This window comes from Aythya ferina (assembly GCF_964211825.1).
Source record: "Aythya ferina genome assembly, chromosome: 1".
Classification (NCBI taxonomy): domain Eukaryota; kingdom Metazoa; phylum Chordata; class Aves; order Anseriformes; family Anatidae; genus Aythya; species Aythya ferina.
The window spans coordinates 2200612-2219666 of record NC_140296.1 but is presented as its reverse complement, the minus strand read 5'-3'; the positions used below and the strand labels follow the sequence as shown (position 1 = coordinate 2219666).

Sequence of the window (19055 nt, the reverse complement as noted above, 5' to 3'; positions counted from 1 at the left end):
AAAATAATAATAATCAAAAAATAGAATAACCAAGTTTGTTTGTTTTTGTTTTGAGGGAAATTTTTACTCCAGTAGCAAAATGGGCTGGTCACTCCTGGAGGAGCCAAGCTCCCCACATCACCTGCTAAATTGTGAAGAAACAGTGCCCTTTGATGATTTTTTTTGTGCCAAACATTGCAAAGAGGACCCAGGCATGCAGACAGTGCTTGTCTCTCTTCTTCTGGATGTATTTACACTACCAGCCTCCTGGGAAATATTAGCTACCAAATCCTCCTGCATCATCCAAGCCGTCATGATTATTGACCAGCATTTCCATCAAAAGCAGACCCATAAACACTCAGACACCTCCTCTTGGTGTCTGTGCTGATCGTGCCCTGGCATCCACCTCTGCCACCAGGGCAGAAATCTCATCACATCTTCCACCAAAACAGCCGCATCGCACCAGGCCTGCTATGGCATCCCTAAGGAGCTGGGATGAAAGCAGCAGCAACTTGTGCCACCCAATAAAAAAATAAATAAAAATTAAAGATGTAGACAAGCTGTAGAATATCAGCATGTTACTCCTTTGGTTAAAGGCAGATATGGATTTACTGCTGAGCAATAGAAAAAAAAATAGAAAAAGCATCCAGATCCAAAAGCTCCATCCATTGGGAAAGCTCTTCATGAAATAAACACTTGGGTTTCATTTCCCCTAGTTCACGCATTACAGCACCCACAGCCTAATGTTCTTAACCAATGCTGGCTGTCTCAGAAAACAAAATGATTCATGAACAGCTTGCAGCTTGGCTCTGGGTCAGACATGAACAAACTGCAGTGATTTGGGTGAGTATTTTGGGTGCCCAGCTCATGTTTCTGAGCAACCACGATGCAAAGTAACCCGACCAAGCCATAAATGAACTATGAACTGGAAGTGGGAAGAAAAAGTGTTTTACTCGTTTCAGACCCAATAAAACACATGCTTCCTAAATAAAAATATTGCAAAGCTGGTATTTATCATGGCATCCCTGAGCAAAACTAAACTATATAGAAAAAAGAGTCTTTACAGAGTATCAAGACAACTCCAGCAAAAGTACATGACCCTGAATTTATTTCTACTCCCACAAAAATAAGCTCAGCCTGAGAAGGGCTCAGAGCAGCAGAACAATATCTTAGATTAACAGGTATGTGGAAAAGCCTGTATACCTAAGGGGGTTCCTGCTCCAACCACGCATAAAATTCTCCTGTGTTCAAAGGAAATATGCTCAGAAATTACCCTAATGCCATTTTTTTTACTCTAAGGCAATAGTGCACCCATCCAGAATAATCTCATTAGAAAATGTCCCCACACACACACACACCAGATATTTTCAATTGGAAATGTTTTTTCTGTTCACTTCCCAGGTGAGTTGATAGACATCAGGTCATTAAAATCAAAAAGTGCAGCCAACTACTGGATCAGACGCACATCCTTCCTCACCTCTGTTTTATTTACTTGTCTTTCTACTTGCTTTCCTCTTCCCCAGGCCTTGTCTTGAGGTTTTACAAGTTTCACTGCTTCAGGACAGCAGCCATAAAAGTAACTCAACCTCTTTGGCACAAAATTCAGCCTTTTTTGTTTAGCTAAAGAGTGCTGCAAGGAACAAAAAGGGCTGGGTGGGGAAGAGCCACGAAGAAAAGAAAGACTTCCCACCAGAACTCACCTTCCTATCAGAGTTACAACCCTATAATTTGGCTTCTTTTTGCCAGCTTCCCATGCCTCGGCTACCAAAACTCATGCTATGGACTACCTGGAGCAAGGCTGATGGGCAGCCTGTAGTTACTTCACCTCCTTCATCCTTTTGTCATTCATTAGCTCAAATACCTGGCCATTGGAAAACTTTCTTGTCTTGACACAGATTAGCCAAGTGAATTTCTCATCACCCACATACAAACTTCAATCCTTCTCTTGCTGTATTCTGGGTGTTTTATTTCTGAGGTCCATGGATCTCCAGGTGTGTTTTAATCAGTTTTTTTTTTGAAGGCAGCCAAGCTCAGCTGGATCTGTCCCTCAGGCTGCTCTTAATCCTCATAAAACAAGGGTGCCAGGCAAGTTGCAGCCTCTCTATATTTATTTTTAAAGTGAGATGAACAAGAGAACAAGGATAATCTTCCTGGTAGTAGAGCACTTTTCCCCAGCTCATCCTAGGTCAGACCAAAAGCTCAATCCAATGTCTTGTTCCCTATCACCTCTGCACCCTTATATCCCCCTAAAAAACGGACATCCTCCCACCAACTGCACTGGTCTGCTTCCATCATTACAGGGAACTTAATAGTAGACCATCATCCATGCAGGAGATCAAGGGGTCCCTGGCATGTAGACCTCCTCTACTGGGGTGAAAACACTAGAAAAAGGGCTTACCAAGTGCACAGGCTGCAGCCCCTTGGCCAGCACCTCCTAACGCTCTTGCTGAGGCTCTCTGCACATTTCTACCTCCATTTATTCCTCTCCTTCCCACCCAAGGCCCAGTTTATCTCCTTTTCATCTTCCTCTTGGCCAAATTGACCAGCCAGCACACTGGGAAGAGGAGATGCCCAGAGACCCCAAGGTTCATGTCTCATTCCGTGTATTCATCACTGGGCAGCGTCCGCTACAGTAAGCGCTACAAGCAAGAAGAGATCTTCCAAAGAAGACCCCAATTCAGATACAAGCCAGCTCCTGAATTCCCAGGAATTCCTCAATGATTATTTTTCAGGCCACAAGGCATTTTCTATTTACGATATTTCTGGAGCAAGCTGGTGGCACAAGGTGACTCCAGATGAGCACAAGCAGCTTTATGGATCAACACTATATTATTTTTAATGGAGCGATGTTTTATGGTTTTGCATCCAAAAAGTGCTTGACAAAAGCCAAGAGAGAGAAGGGAGCACAACCAGGATGATCTCCTGCCTCTCTCCAGCATCAATCATTGGACCCTCGCAGAGACAGGATGCTGTGTAAAATGACCTTTGGTCTGACCCAGTTGGCAAGATCTACAAGCTAGCACTTTGCTTGAGGAGACACTGCCCCATCAATACACGGACTCATTAATCCCATGTGATGGGGGATCCAGAGGGCAAAGACATATCTGCTAACAAAAGCCATTGAGCAAGCTAACACACAAAACGCTTTCTCCCCCATCTTTGGGGGCAATCCAGTGACCTGAAAGACTATAATAAGAGATTTAGAGCAGAGAAAACTGAAGTCTCTCTCTTTTAAGGGGAAAAAAATCGATAAGATCAGAGCCCTGCCCAGCCTCCACATGCCAAGTTAACGTGAACAGAGACCGTCTGAAACAGTGGACAGTGACATGTCAGATTTACCAGCGTGAGGTTACAGCTCTGCTTCCCAGAAACAAGGGTGCACTTGTTTCTCTATCTGCCAGACAACGGGACGCTTTGTGCAAGTCAAAGAAATCATGTATTTTTCTAATACTTGACATATGGAAGGGATTTACTTATTTTTGCCTGTAAGAGATTTAAACGGGTTCAGTGCACTGCCAGAGGGGAACCAAATGAAGTCACAAGCTTCAGCAGCAGCTGAGTATCCAAAGCCAGCATCCATCAGGAGAAAGGACAGAAGTTTTCCTTGCAGAATTTTTTTTTTTTTTTTTTTTAACCTCTCAAGGACTGAACATAGAGGAAAAAAAGTCAACCAGCATGGCTATAATATAAGTGCTGGAGTCTGCTCATCACACAGCAGTGCCACATTTACCAAGCACAGATAAAACACGCCAAAGCATAACACAACAGCATCAAGGCAGGTTTCATTTTGCATTGCCCCATTTATCACTCCCTTCTTGCTGAAGGAGCAGCAAACCCTGATGGCAGCAGACAAATGCAATAAAATCACTCGTTCAGACTCGAGCGCATTGCTAATAACCCTTGCAAACACACACACACTAATTCACGTCGACCTCAAGAACAGCAATGAAATGAGATATCCTTTTCAGATATCACTCAGCTAAAAGCTGCACCACCACACCCAGCTCAGCTTCGAGCTCTCGGCCTTCCTGGCAAGGAAAACACCACGACAACACAGTGCAGCTCCCAGCAGCGCGGTTTGCTCAAGCTCTGCAGCGGTTTAGGTGGTTACAAAGTCGGCTTGTTAAGCAAACCCTAAAGCAAGGCATAGCAGCGTGTTCTGAATTAGAGGAACCAGGAGGTGGTTTGTTTTTCCAGAGAGGCCAGCATAGTTGAGTCAAAAAAAAAAAAAAAAAAAAAAAAAAGACAAGAGACAGCAGCTAGCAAGAATGAAAGAATAGCTTTGCGGTGAAACCAGCAGTCTGGGAGAGCGGAAAAGCCAACGCGTGCTCTTCCTCCACCATTAACTGGTGGTGTTCAACATGGTGATGGGGATGATGGCGCTGGAGCCCTGCACGACACCAAAAAAATAAGCATCACCCCAAACATCTTGATCAGGAGAGGGGTTGCTTGCTTCTAGTAGAGAGGAGTGCCCCAGCTTCTCATCATGTTCCTTTGCTAAGCCTCCCAGTGATTTCCTCCGGTTGAGATAAGCAAGTTTTGTGACTTCTGGGAAGCTTGCTTCAGGAAACCACACGAGGAAGTTAAACACAGGTGACTCAATTTTTAAATAGTCAGAATGCTCCAAGTTGCAAAGACTTCAAATAAGACCTTAAGGTGCATCTTGGGAGTCTTTTTTAATTTTATTTTCTCCTTTTCTCTTCCCCCTCACTTATAATTGTCCCAGTAAAAGGGCCTCTTTTGACTGTATTGAAGTCAATTGATTCTCAAGTGCTGGCTGATGTCATGTGCAAAGAAGCACACCGCCAAACAAAGGCTCAGAACCGTGTGTCAAGGAGAACATGACAAATTATGGGTTCAGGCCAGTTCATCAGCTCTTCCCTGTTAACAGCTCTTTGTAGAGGTGACACGAAGGGATAAAAAAATTTTCAAGCTTGAGATGAGCTACAAGTATCAGCCACTAAAAAGCTTATTAAAACCTCCAGCCCTAGACAAGCAGAGTTTCTCCTTGCACATCTCCTACTGTCTCTTCTACCCACCCTTGAAATCACACCTGGGAGCCCAGCAGCAGATCTCCTAGAAACAACCCCTAGAAACAACCAGGAGAAAAAGGTTGAATCTGCATTTAAACAACTCTAAATTCAAGGCTCCTAAGCTTTCAAGAGGAACTCACAAGACAAAGAGGCAGGCAAGTGTAGGTCAACTTCATGGCCAACAGTGAAGAACAGTTATCTACATTTTTAAGCTTTACTAATCGTTTTCTTTTTAAAATAAGCCAACAAGTTAACACAGAGGTCTCCAGCCCATAAAAACACAAGCATTTTTGGCATCCAAGTTGATCACCTCGGTGTTGAGGCCCTCTGGATCCCCATAGAGATGACAGGCAGCCACGTCATCTGCAAAAAGACTTCCTGGCAGACTACAAACCGCCTTGCAATGAGCCTAGACAGATGCCAGGAAAGCCACATCACCACATTTCTTCAAGTTTTTCTCCCCTAACCGCAGCGTGCCATAGAGCTATCTATCAGAAGCCAAACCACCCATATGCATGTGGTCATGGGGCATGGCTTCATTTTTGCCCCCACCTCAATGACTCCTGAAAGCATTGGAAACCTGTGTGCACCGCAGGACACCTGGTCTGGCAGCCACTCTGGATGTTTGCTTAACATCTATTAAGAAAATTCATCTTCTATTAAGAAAAGCTCATAAGAACAATTTCCAAAACTATAATTCCTAACCCATTTGTGCTTCCAAATCTTTGCTGTGAGCTTCCTAGCTTCAGCTGGCCTTTGCTAGTGCTGTCAACCACATTTATGGATGCCAAAACTCTTTGCTTGAGTAGTAAAGCTACCTGGGGAATAGAGACTTCTCTGATGCAGAGCTTTGCTTCTCAAAAAATAATAAAAAATAAAAAATGCTTGCAATCGAGAGGAATACAAGAAAGAAAAAAAAAAAAAGAACAAAAACTGCTGAACTGCTACAGTCTTTTCCTGGTAAAGATGAAGGAAGCCACAGCCGCAACCATCAGAATCAATCCCCTGAACGAGCATCACTGCAATAACCCACATGCTGCAAGAAAGCTTCAGACTTTCAGTTTGTGGTGGCTTTTTAATTTAATGGGACTAGTTTGCAAGCTATGAAGAGCGATTGCCCTGTGGGGAAATATGCTCTATCCGTCCCTCCAGTGCAAAAGCCAGCCATGTGTCTGAAGCGGCGCGCTGTTTGATTTATTAATAAACGGATTGGAAACTCCAGCAAGGAAATTAATCTCAGGCTGTACCTGTTCTGGGATGATGTTGGGGTGAAGGACAGAACCAGGAACTGTGTACAGTTACTCTATACAGAAGCTTGGCCAGACTCCCAGAATAGGAGGCATGAATGTGAACATCTGTATTAAAGGCAGGAAGATATTATGCAAAAGCACTCTGGCTTCCAAGCCTTTCTGTTCCAGAACTTCTAGCAGCCTCTCCTTCCAAATTAGGATGAACAGCTGCAATGTATTTGTCAAGCTAACCTCTGCCCTCAATTTAGAAGCTTTTTACATCACAAAATAAAACACATACATTTTGAAAACCAAAGGGACTATTAAATCATCCAGCTTGACTTCTGTACAAGAAATGCCACTGAATGTCACCCCCTTACTGGGGTACTGAGCTATAGTTAAACGTGGTTTCTAGGCACACTTTCCAGAAAGAGACCCAATGGTTTTGGAGACTGAGAATCCTAAAGAGCAGTAGAGAAGGGAAAAACAGATCCATGTAACCCACTTGTGCAAAGAATTGTTAGTCTGTTCAAGCAAAATCATCGATAGATGCAAATGAAGATGGTTACATGGACTTTAAACTATCCCTTCAATACTTAAGGTCACAGAGGACATCACTTTCAACTTAAAATATGGTGACCCACTCTCCAAAATATCAGGCCAAACACAATATGGGATAATGCTGATTTGTAAAATATCAACACCATTGAAAAGCATTCATAGCACCAGAACCTACAAGTTTGTCCGCCATTGGACTGTAGCACGACGCAATTACCACTCATCATCTTTAGAGACAGCAAGATGTTCTTCATTTAGAGCCACATACATAACTTTGGAGGAGAGCTACAGGCTCAACTGCCAAGAAATTTAATTTTCAGAAAAGTCAGCTTAGAAGAAAGCAGCACAGCGGGATTTTTCAGCATGACCTTCAAAAAAGAAAAAAAAAAGTGCCAGGTTGGGGAAGTTTTCCAGGAAACCACAAGATCTTTCATCAGGAGGTTTCCTAGACCCAGATTACAACTTCTGGTCTAAACCAGAGACCACTGAGACGCACCAGTCCTTATGCTGGACAAGAGGAAGAAAATCCAATTACTATTTGGGCATAGCATTTGGAGTGGCTGGATACACATCCACCAGATGCTATCTGAGCTCACATTCATGGGCCACGTGGCAAGTCAGAAAAAAGGTTTCTTAGCTGCAGGCTCCCCAGTGGGAGAGCAATTCATTGCTCCACTCTTCCCAGATGCTCATTTTCAGCATCTGTAGGAACTCAGTAGCTCCAAAACCTGCCCTCACTGCCAAGATTTCTGAGCAAAGCTTATTGCACAGCTCCATCCCTCACACCTTTACAGTTCTGCAGAAGGATGTGGTTTTTTGCCTTGCCATTTTTAGCCAAAAAACCTTTGTATATAAAATCCCACCATGTTCTGCAAAAGAGCAAGTGCTTAAAGGACAAAAGAGAAGAGAGCAGTGGTATAATCCTCCTTTTTCCCAGTTGTACAGACATTTCTCACCCTTCAAAAGCAACTACCTATGTCACTGAAAACCTACTCTTTTCAAGTCTTTTATTCTCAATTCTGAATTAATCCAATACCAAAAGGATGGGGTTGAAGGACAGCATGTGACTTTTGGGGCAGAGGAATTAGGTGAAATAAAGAAATACTAGGCAGGTTCATCTCTGTGAAGTCTGCAGCAAACATCTGAATCCTCAGCACAAGCAGCTCTATACTGAGCAGTGCAGGGCTTCCAAAATGTTTTCACACAGCAAGCATCCAAGATGGGTTTCTCTCAAATGATGCAGGACACGTGAGCATCTCTCCCAGCCCAAGCCTCATCTCCTCCCTCCAGTTCTCCCTTTTCACACCCCCAAGCATCTGGGAGCCCATCACTATGCTTAAAGCCTTCCCATCCCAATCTTGGCTAGGTGCTCCACCATATTCCCTTCCCACAGCAACAACCTGTACATGAGTTTGTGCCCCAACATCTGCACAGCATCTCCCACCCATCCCAGCCGGCAAGAATCAGGCCCTTCGTCACTGTGTCTGCCCTCCTGCTGGTGAAGTACCCTCAAAGCCACACATCTCCATCTCCCTTGGATGCCGATAGACCTCTCTAAGAAGAGCTGTAGGGGCAGGACACCATCATCTTGGACCATTTGTGCTCCATCCATGGCTTCATGGGAAGTTCAACCCCTCCAACTCAATGATCTCTTTAATCTCTTTACTTTCTTGTTTCCCTTCCCTGAAGGCTGCTATCCATAGCCACTTAAAACACCAACAAGAGCAGTGCCAAGCTTAAATTGCTCTTATAAATATCTAATCTGCTGCTGAAAATGAAGAGAGGACCCCAGCAGGAGGCTGTTTGCAAAGGACATCTCACCAGCAATCCCCAGGGGAACGCAGCAGCCTTAGTTCCCAAAGGTGTTTTGGCACCATCACCCCTGGGAATCAGGGAAAGGTTTTGCAAGAGTAGACTTGGACCAGTAGACCAGTGAATTCAAACCCCAAAGTAAAAATAAATCACTGGAGTTCATCTGATAGGCAGCAGGGACACCCTGGTTCTCTCTGAATCAGGATAAGTGAAGGCTCCTTTGGAGAAGGACCCTGCTTTGTCACCACCCTTTGCTGGATCAGAGAGGGTTTCACACACCAAAACAGGTCAACCTTCCGTGATTTTAATATCACCTCACTTCTAGCATTTGCTGTATTTATGGGAAAGGACAAAATATTCAAGTAAATAGCATGACATTGAATTAACCTGTGTTAGAGCCACTGCCACTGCTAAAGCTTGCCCTGGTTTCCATTGCTTGTTTTGAAAAACGATGTTTTTCAGTTCAATCTAAAATACCAACCTCTAGCACTGGCAGAAAGAAAATACACTGCCAAGAAAGAAAATATATTTATTTGTTTTGGAAAGCAAGCAGAAAAATGACATCCTTTTTCCCCCTTTTAGAAAACATTTGGTAAATATTTCACCTTCCTCCCTGCAAGTGCTGGAATTCCCCAGTCCCTCCACAAGTGCTGTACTGGGAAAGTGAAGTATTTGCTTATGTAAAGAAAAATTGACAAAGCAAAGCAGTGCATGCATTTAAGGGAATCAACACGCCATCCTTTGGCCTCTTTAGTTTCAATGACAAAGCTCAAGTGAGCTGAATTCCCACAGCCTGGTGGAAATGCTAAGGCATTAGCTCAATAACAAAATCTGCTGGGTGAAATCCACCACACTTTGGGATGCTTTTGCTGCTGCAGCTGGGGGACGTTCTCCCCTACGTGGTGATGGGTTAAACCCCATGCTGGTTGAGCATCCAAACCCTATCTCTAACCCAGCATCTTTCAAATCAGTGAAGATTTGGCAGGAGTGGCTGCACACCACTGCCTCTGGACTGGAAGGACATAACTGTCCCCAAGTCCCTGGGGAAAATACCCTGGCAAAACCCAAACTTTATAGCCACCAGCTCTTATTAGCAAAGCACAGGGTCAGATCTAAGGGACCACGACCCAAAGATCCCCCTTCCCCATCTCTTTTTCCAAGCATCTCCACCTGCCTCCCTCTCCTCTTTCTCCAGATGCAGCTCCAGCTCAGCACTGGCCGTTTACAGCCTGAAACACGTTTTGCAGATGCTCTGCAGTAAAAAACCTTTGACACCTATAAAGCATTATAAATCACAGGGCATGTTAATCACCCGGTCTGAGCCCATAATCCGAACCCAGGCGCGCAGTCAATGGGTTTTGCAGACTCCCTCCCACCGGCATTCTGCCTACATGGGGAATAAGCCAGAGATTTAGCATTAGTCAAACATCCTCACCCTGACAGCGTGAGGCTGCACCAGGCAGCAAGTCAAACCCTGCGGCTTTCCTGGGGCTTGGGATTTCTCATCCTTCAAACGAGCATTACAGGAGTAGGAAACATCCTTCACACGGAGCAAGCAGGAAGGAATTCAGAGAGGCCACAAGATCTGCAGTCAGCGGTGACTTTGCATTGAAGAACAGCTCAGGGGGCAAACCAAATCCATTAAGGCTGGAAGTTCAGCTATTTAATGGACTGCTGTTTGAAGCACAGCCCAGAAGCCTGGACTTTTGGTCAAGCAATCATGAACACATCAGCTTTCCGGGCTTGTAAAGCCATGGTAAGATCTAGACATGACCAGCAATGGTCTTCTGCAGACTCACTTGTCTAAGCAGGCAATGGTTTCGGCATCAGCCTTGCCCTGTGGCAGGTTCATCCCTGCCTCAGACATCCAGAAGCTGAGATTGTAGGTCTCTGTGATAAGCAAGCTCCAGGTTAAGACCAGTTTCTGAGATACAGTTTGCCTCTAGGACATCTCTGCTCTGTGCCAGTCTTCCGTAGGACTTCTGCCCAGACTAAGAGACATTCTGCTCATTCATGAAGGAAATTTCTACTACTGATGAAGCTCTTAATGTTGTTAGGATTCATCCTCTGAAGTACATCACGGAACAGGAAAACATTTGAACAATCTCAACATTCCCAGGAGAACCACCTGCAGCCCTAGGAGAGGTTTAGCACCTCTCCCTGACTCCTGGGCATCTCTCAGACCCAAAAGGAAGATTTTATGGGTGAGTGATGCCATAAAAACAGATAGCACAATTACTACAAGGCAGCCACAACAACAAAGGGAGTCCAGTAAAACCTGCAGCAGGAGCTGGAGGCACTGGACCCTGTGATGTGGGCTGGGTGATGTGTCTGCATGCAGCTGTGAGCATCTCAAACCTCATCCCTCCCCAAACCTCTTCCTTGTGTCATCTCATAGCCTCCCTTTCCAATGAAGGGCTCAAAAGGTAGATTTAAAAAGATGTTGTCAGGGATTTACCCATCACTTAAACAAGGTAGCATTGCTTTTGATTGCAAGCATTGGTTAAAATTAAGTAAATCAAATACTTAGTCCAACAATTGGGTTTTTCTGCATTTTTTCCTGAATTTAGCCCAATCACTCCAACATCACCCAATAAATCCAGTCGTGGAGATCCAGCTCTGGATCACTGGTCACGTCCCACCACAGAAGCCAGCATCTGATGCCTTAGAGCCAACCACAAAGCAAACAGGCTTCAAAGAGCATCTTTCATGAAAAGCTCCCGTATCTTCAGGTCTGCAGTCACGAACATTAACAAACTGAAATTGCATTGAAAAGAGTGAATTCACCCTTCCTGTAATTGCAGTTTTCAGCAAAGCAAGCAATTTTTGTGGGCTAACCAGTGACCTTTGGCCATTGGGGGATTAACACCAAAGACCCTGCAAAGTTCCAGCTCCAAACCCTCCAGTCATACAGGTGTATCACGCTAGCGTGGCTCAGATCATCTGTTCAAGTCATTTAACAGCTCTTACCAAGCGGGAATTACAAGAGTATTTCACTCCGAAGTGAATTAATGCACGTATCACGGACACGGCACAGCAATCCATTATGTCGATGGATCGCAGCTCTGCATTCTTCTCACAGCTTCATCTTTTTCCAAAAGGAAAAAAAAAAAGCCACGAGAAGCCTCAGCTCGAAGACGCGTGATGTTTTTAAGCCATCTTGAATTATTACCATTTTACTCAAAGGGAATAAATTGTAACAGCAAACACCCAATTTATTAGGAATGGTTTGATAACTAATTTATATCATACTGCAGCTACATGAGCAGCCCTAGATACTTTGAAGTTAGGGAGAGACATTGTAAGTCTGTCTTCTTCCCCCCGTATCTGCACATTTCAGACACCTTACATGTATTTAACCAGAGGGTTAGGAGATGCGTGCCATCAAAACACCGTATCGAGGACAGCAGTGGTGCACCTCCTCCAACAACACCGCTGATTTCTGGTGAGCATGTTCAGCTGCCCCATGGGCCATAACAAACCCATTGCCTTTCCCTCGCACACCACGCACCAACCAAGGCATTTGCACAAAGCATTTATTTAAATCATAAGGGGCAGTCTGCTTTCTAATCTGTTACAGCAGCTCTCTGCTTTTTCTTGCTAAATGAGCACTGCTGAAGTTAAAAGGATGCAGGGAGATGCATCTGGCTCTGGGCATTTCTGCTTTTCCCCACTGCTCTCTCAAGTACCCCAGCAGTCCCAATTTCTTTGCTTTGACCACAACAGGAGAGCACATACCCATAGAGGAAGATGCTTTGATAGCTCGGCAGCATCCAATGCGTGCCCTAACGCTACCTACAGCATTTATTAGCACTAATTAGACCAGCGTTGTCACCCCCTGTAATGCAGCATCAGTTTCATGAGCAGAGACTGGGGTAGCTCTGCTCCTCACCAGGTTTGTTCCTAAAGTGTTGCCTGCCCATATAATGACTGCCCTCTGCCATCATTTGTTGGCTGGTAAGAAGGGGTAGAAGGATGCATCAGCTCACATATATTCTGCCCTTGGCATGTATATATCTGGTCAACAGGTGATACAGAGCACTTTGGAATTTTCTAGACTTTAAAAAGAAAAAAAAATGCTAAGGAAAAGGTGTGTTCAGCAAGCCTGGTCTGTAGTATCCCAGCTGGGACACACTGTGTTAGGAGGATGTAGACGCATCGAGATTTTCCTCCAAGTACCAAAATCTGGATGATTGTCATGGAAACACCAGCACAGTCAAACATCCAAGGAGGAATTCAGAGAAAAATCTTGAAGGAAACAATCAGGATGAAAACATCTCAAATGAAACCAGAGCACCCAAAGTCATTTTTCTTGCTGTTTTGGCACCAAACACAGCTTCCAAGTCTCCAATCAGCTTTCCTAGCACATAGCACAACACGATGGGCTGCAGCTTCTTCCTGTCCCTTCCAACATCTGACCCTGGAAACCCACAGCAAACTCCAGCCCCTCTCTCCAGAAGCTCACTCCAGTAACAGGTCAGAAATCAGGGTCCTCACAGCCAACCGTGAGCCTTTAATTCCTCCTTCTGCTGTGCTTATCCTCAAGAGCTCCAAGGCATCGATGCTACCTGCTCTCGGCCTTTTTTCTCCCCAAGCTGAGCACAGCAAGCTTGAAGTCATCATGTCTTGAGTACTTCCTAGCAAAGACTTGGCTAAACCCCGTGATAATATGTAATGGATTCCCTGGGAAGCACAGGCAGCCTACTCCTCTCTGGAAACCATAGACAAGAGGTTTGGAGGGGAGAGTAGAAGAGTTATCTCCTCTAGCTGCTGCTGGAATAAAGACAGAACATGGAGATTTCTTGAATATCAGAAAAAATGAGAAATCCCCTTTTGTCCCAGCTTGCCTGGGAATATTTAAGAGGGATTTTCTAAACCCTTTACCCCTATACTTTTTCCTCGCTTTTCTTTCTTCCTCTCTCCCACCTCAACTTCCCAAAGCCTCCTTTTCCTGCACAGAGAGCATATGGCCACCAGTCCTTGGATTTACTAGTCTCTACATACTACGTGCACACCAACTATTGAGCTCTGTTTTAAGCTGTTAATTCAAGGTTGCTTTTCACTACCATCCAGGATGAAAACTTGGGGCAAGATAAAGGTCCATCCCTACAATCTTCTTTAAGGTTGATATTCTATGTTTCTGGAGATTCCTTGCCAACTTTGAGACTTTCTGGTATACCTTAAGTGGATAAACAACCTACCAATGCTCAGTAATGCTGAGCTCACCTTCCCAAATCACATTTTAAGGCAACACAATGTGTGCAGTGGCTTCAAGAAGGACAGAAGCAGCATCATCTGCTACACCCCCCTCAAAAAGGCACGAGAGCAAGCAGGAGAGAGGGAGGAAAAATGGGCTCCAGCAATGTAATTATTCACCCAGATAATTAGTACAACGCATAAAGAAAAAACAGTTGGAAGGAGCACATCTGGCAGCTATAACGAGGAAATGCCACAATCCGAATAAAACCCTGGAGGCCCATAACATTGGAAAAGTCACAAGGCACCTTTGTGTATCCGAGGGGGGCTGGTCTGGCTGTTTATCACAGGGAGCTTGCACATGGATCGCTTCAAAGTTTCTGAATAAAGTAGTAATGACAAAGTATTAGAAATTTTCAAACCGTTGCTCTAAGAGCTACTCAATCACCCCTAAAAACATCAGCCTTGCCCGTGGGTCACTTGTTACACAGAGCACGAAGCCACAGGCAGCCAAGTTATAGTCACAGCAAACAACCCTGAGCCACCAAGCTTTCTGCAGTTCCCAAGGCATTGCAGATCCTGTGCTCAGCTTCTCCCCTCAAAACCGACAGGAAAAACCCAGCACCACCAGGCAGCCCCTAACCATATTCACGGGACCTGATGAGATTTCAGAAGTGTCCATGTTAGTGTGACTCCTGGGATTCAAAATTCATCCATTCTGGCCACCACCAAGTCATCACAGATTAGCTTTGATTTCTGTGCTTCAGTTTATGCTATTACAGAACAAAAAAGCAAGCGTGTAGAGGGGCTAGTGATGCTTCACCCTGCACAATAAATGTGGGAGGGCTGAAAGCTTTGGCATTCCACCCAAAGATTAGCAATTCCAGCCATTAACACTGGACCACGGGGTGGAGGATGAAACCAGAAGGGTTACTGTGCAAGAACCATCCACGTTGGGAAATTCTCCCTTCCCTCCCACTTGGACATGCCCATCTTCTGCAGAAGCCTCAGGTCAGGGAGCTTGAGGCACTCGAAGCCCTGTGAAATTTTTATTGCACTTAATCAGAGCAGCCCCAGGTGTTCCTAACACTTCTCAGTATTTTGCCCAGCACAGGTATAAAAGCCTGCTAGTTGAGAGGGACAGGGGACAGAGCAACACTCCTGGCTCAAGGTGTTTCCAAAGAGCCTCTAATATCATAACCTGACAGCTCCTGAGCTCCACGGACCGTGAAGCATCTGCTGCTGGGTGTAGAGGAGCTGATGCATGCCAAGGCATTGCTCAGGGCTTGACAGCTCCTCACTGATGGGAGCAGCATGCCTACAAAGCAGCAGCGATGAGGAAACGTCTCCGCTGTTACTGACATTACTGAAGATGTCAGAAGAGGATGGAGGCAGAAAGGAAAGCATTGCAGCAGACACTGCAAAAAGCCACTTTAAATAACTTGCTTCTGTGCTACACTGAAAGATGAGGGGTTTTGTTTTGTTGTTTTGTAATAAATTCTGAACAAGTAATTTTTTTAGGACAACAAAAACCTTACTGTTATGCCTAAAAATCCAACCTTAGGGACCCATGTTTCATTGACCATCAGTCCTGACTGCCTCGAAGGCTTGCAAAGTAATCCACTCCTACACTTGGATTTGCACCTCATTAGCTCCAGTTTCACCGTCTTTCCAGGTTCTTAATGAGAACGGGGTTTATTAGACACTCAGGTTAACACCTCTAGGATTTGGGCATTCAGATTGCAAGTTTCTGAAAGGGATTTCGTCGCTAACACTGCTCTTTTCACTCACAACATCCCAGGGGTGTTCACAAGAGTAACGGGAGGTAAAAAAGATGGTACAAGTCCCATGAAGGGCACTATTCACACAGTAGATGAAGAGACCTCCATTTAAATAGATTGTAAATGATACTGAAGAACAGAAAGCACAGAAATCCTGCAATTTCAGTCATCTGGGATCCAAAGCTGCCAATTTGGGTTTCAGTCCCAGGAGATAGCCCTTCCTTCTGTAGGCAATCAAACCAGGCACCTAGCCTTGCCTCTTTTTCCTCTCCAAAACTGCCAAGAAGATGGTATATGCACCAAAATAGGACAAGATGGAAAGTTTCAGTAGCAATGGGGGACACAAGAAGAGATCCCCATTACATTTTGTTCACCTCCACTTGTATCTCAGAAGGGTTGATGGCTGAGAAGCATGGTTATCAATCAAACCTGTCACCAAGTAGAGAAGTCCTTTGCAAATAGCTATATTATTTTATCCCCTTTGACAGCAAATTAAATAGAACTGCAAAACTCTCAAGACTTCAATATTTAGTAACCACTAAAAACAGCCAGCCAAAGAACATAGCTACTTCTCGTTGCTGGATAGATTAAAAATTATCAGTGCAATTTTCTTCTGCAGAACGTCTCTTCCCCCAGTCCTGCCCAGGATGATTTCCCAGGTGTGGTATTTGCTGTGTACAAACAACATGGCTTTGGAATCAATTAAAAAAGAACAAAACCAGCTGATAAATCTAACTTCATGTTTATACAACACAACCCATCAATATCTCCCATGTGGATACCGATCCTGCAAGAGCTCTGGGTGGATTTTAAAAGATGCTGCAGCCAGCTCTGGACTCTTCCTTGGAAGCAAGAGCTGTTCTGGTGGTGTAATACCCAGCAGCAGGTCATTTCAGGTGAAGTACACAAGCTGCACATGGAGCATTGTGTTTATACACAGCAATTAGCTGTGCCGCTCTGTGTGTTTAATTGCTGGCAATCTATCAACAGGATCATGCTGTCCAGGAGCTACCTTGGAAGTTGCCATCTGAACTTTGGACCTTTTAAAGCACGCCTGGCCACTACAAGCCAAAGCTTATTTATCCACATTTTCTGCCTTCAGGGAGGTAGAGCACTGTTAAGAAGATGCACTGATTTCCTAAAGACTTCATTGGTTGAATAACCATTGAACAAGCTGTAGTTAGAGCAGAAATCGCTCCTTCACAGCAGCTACAGAGATTATCATGGTCTGAACTTCAGGAAGATGATTTTTCTTTTACATACCTTTCACTAAAAAAGAAAAAAAAAAAAAAAAAAAGGAAAGGAGACCTTGCCAGTAAATCTGAAGCCACGCAACAGAAGAAGAGATTTTACAGCTGTTTAAACTCAATTTAAAAAGGAGACCAAGTGTGCAGGTTGCTTTCAGCCCCCCTCCTGCACTCTCAAAAGGAGAAATGAAGAGTATAGGGGTGGGATCAGGAAAGCTGAGGCACGTTCTTCCTTCTGAGGGCACTGAGGCCCTGGCCCAGGCTGCCCAGAGGAGCTGGGGGTGCCCCAGCCCTGGCAGTACCCAAGGCCAGGCTGGATGGGGCTGGGGGCAGCCTGGGTGATCCTTAGGGCCCCTTCCAACCGAAGCCATTCTAGGAAGGCAAGAGATAATCACAATTCCAGCACGCAGTCTCCCAAAACAAACTTGGGATTCAAGCTTACAATTAAAATCCTCATTTTCATGCAAATTTGCGTTTCATGGGAAGCCTGAGCTGCATAAAATTGGAGGAAGAGGAGCAGAATCATTAAAACTCTGGCTGCTGAGCAGCAGCACTATTCAGAAAACAGACGTTCGTGATCATCACATTTCAAGGATGCTCTTTGCAAGGCTGGGTCATAGCCCACTGTTAAGTGAAAGCTTTCCATTCTAGAAAACTTGATCTTTTGAATAGAAAGCAATGCAGGGTACATCACAGCCATCTAAGATAAATTGCTCTCTAATTATCAGAAAGCAAAGCACATATTCAAAACATATAGATGTAACATATACACACCTTATTTTTCCCTTCTCAGGTAGCTCTAGATTTTTGCAAGACCTCCCAAAGCATGGAATATATATATATATATTAATATATATAACAGAAACTACACTTACAAAGGTTTATTACACTGCAGTTGGTTCTACCCTGGGTTTGCAGTGACTGAGTTACTATAGGGATGGATACAAGGTAACAGCATAGCTCTTGTCATCAATATGCCACTGCCTTTGTGCAAAGCAAATAGGCACTTAAGTTATGGTATGATATTTTCCTAGCTAATCTCTCGCAGATACAGCCAAATACCATGTCAGTATTCACACACATGCAAATAGACCACTCCAGAGGACAACCAGCTTTCATTTGCACTTTTTTTTTTTTTTTTACCCTCACCCCATAGTGCTACAACTGTTTATCTCAGCACCTGACTACCTGAGAGGCAGTTTATTGACAGCAAGATGGGGACAGATTCTTCACACCTTGGTTTTTCATAGTCAGGAGCTAATTTTAGACCTTCTCTTGCTCACACAAAAGATAAGCTTTCTCCATTTGTGCCTTTGAAGTGGAAGTTGAGACCCCATGTAGGTTTAAAACAGGCTCAGAGACCAGCCAAGGTACCTTTAAACACAACAAATTCTTATCCGGCACCAGAAAAACAACTGAAATTCCAAGTAGCGTTGGAAAGCTGCCACTTATATTTTCAGGTAAAAGAAAAATCAGTGCAATTGGAGCCGGATTTCAATGAGAAGTTATGCCAATGACGGTTTTTCCTATGGATTTTTAGCTCAGATACATATGTTCTGGTTCATAAGACGTAAGGAATAAGGCATTTTGAGTATTTAAATTAGTACACGCATGCATGCCAAGACATTACATCCCACTGTTTTCCTGACCAAGTCTTCAAAACCCAACTACACCCTCCGCTGCGGATGTGCCTGGGTGTTTGCTCAAAGGAAACTTGCTGCTGGCTCAGAAAAAACAGTCACTGAGAATAAGCTGGCCAGACAGAGAGGAGGGAAAACAGCACAAACACTTCTACTCTGCAAAAGGAAATTTGTTTTACACTGCACAAACACAAGCCATGACTTCTCAATTCACATGGGAGCTCCCAGCCAAGCTGCGCCACCAACAATTGATGCGATTCAGAATCCGGAGGACTCTGGCATGGGATCCGCTGCCCAGAAGTGTTTTCTCCTTAACAGTCTCTTTTCCAGAGAGGCACTCCATAGCTTGAAAGATTCCTGGTTATAGACTTAAAAGTGAAACAGCAAGCTGTCACCAGAGCAAAACTGAGCCCTCAGAAAGCAATGAAAGTGTCTCCTGGGAGCACTGCCAGAGCAAGTGAGATTTAAGTTTTGCTTTGTGATTTTTTTTCTCCTTCTTCTTTAAGTAATAAACACACACACACAAAAGACAACACGAGCACGGAAGAGCAGTAATTTCATCTTTTGGGTAATAGTTGTT

The 19055-nt window shown here is 44.3% G+C and overlaps 1 protein-coding gene across 9 annotated transcripts in view; it reads right to left on the bottom strand.

Moving 5' to 3' along the window:
* Positions 1-19055, bottom strand: part of GDPD5 (glycerophosphodiester phosphodiesterase domain containing 5) — a 163127-nt gene that overhangs the window by 84634 nt on the left and 59438 nt on the right. The gene's annotated exons all lie outside the window — the stretch shown is intronic.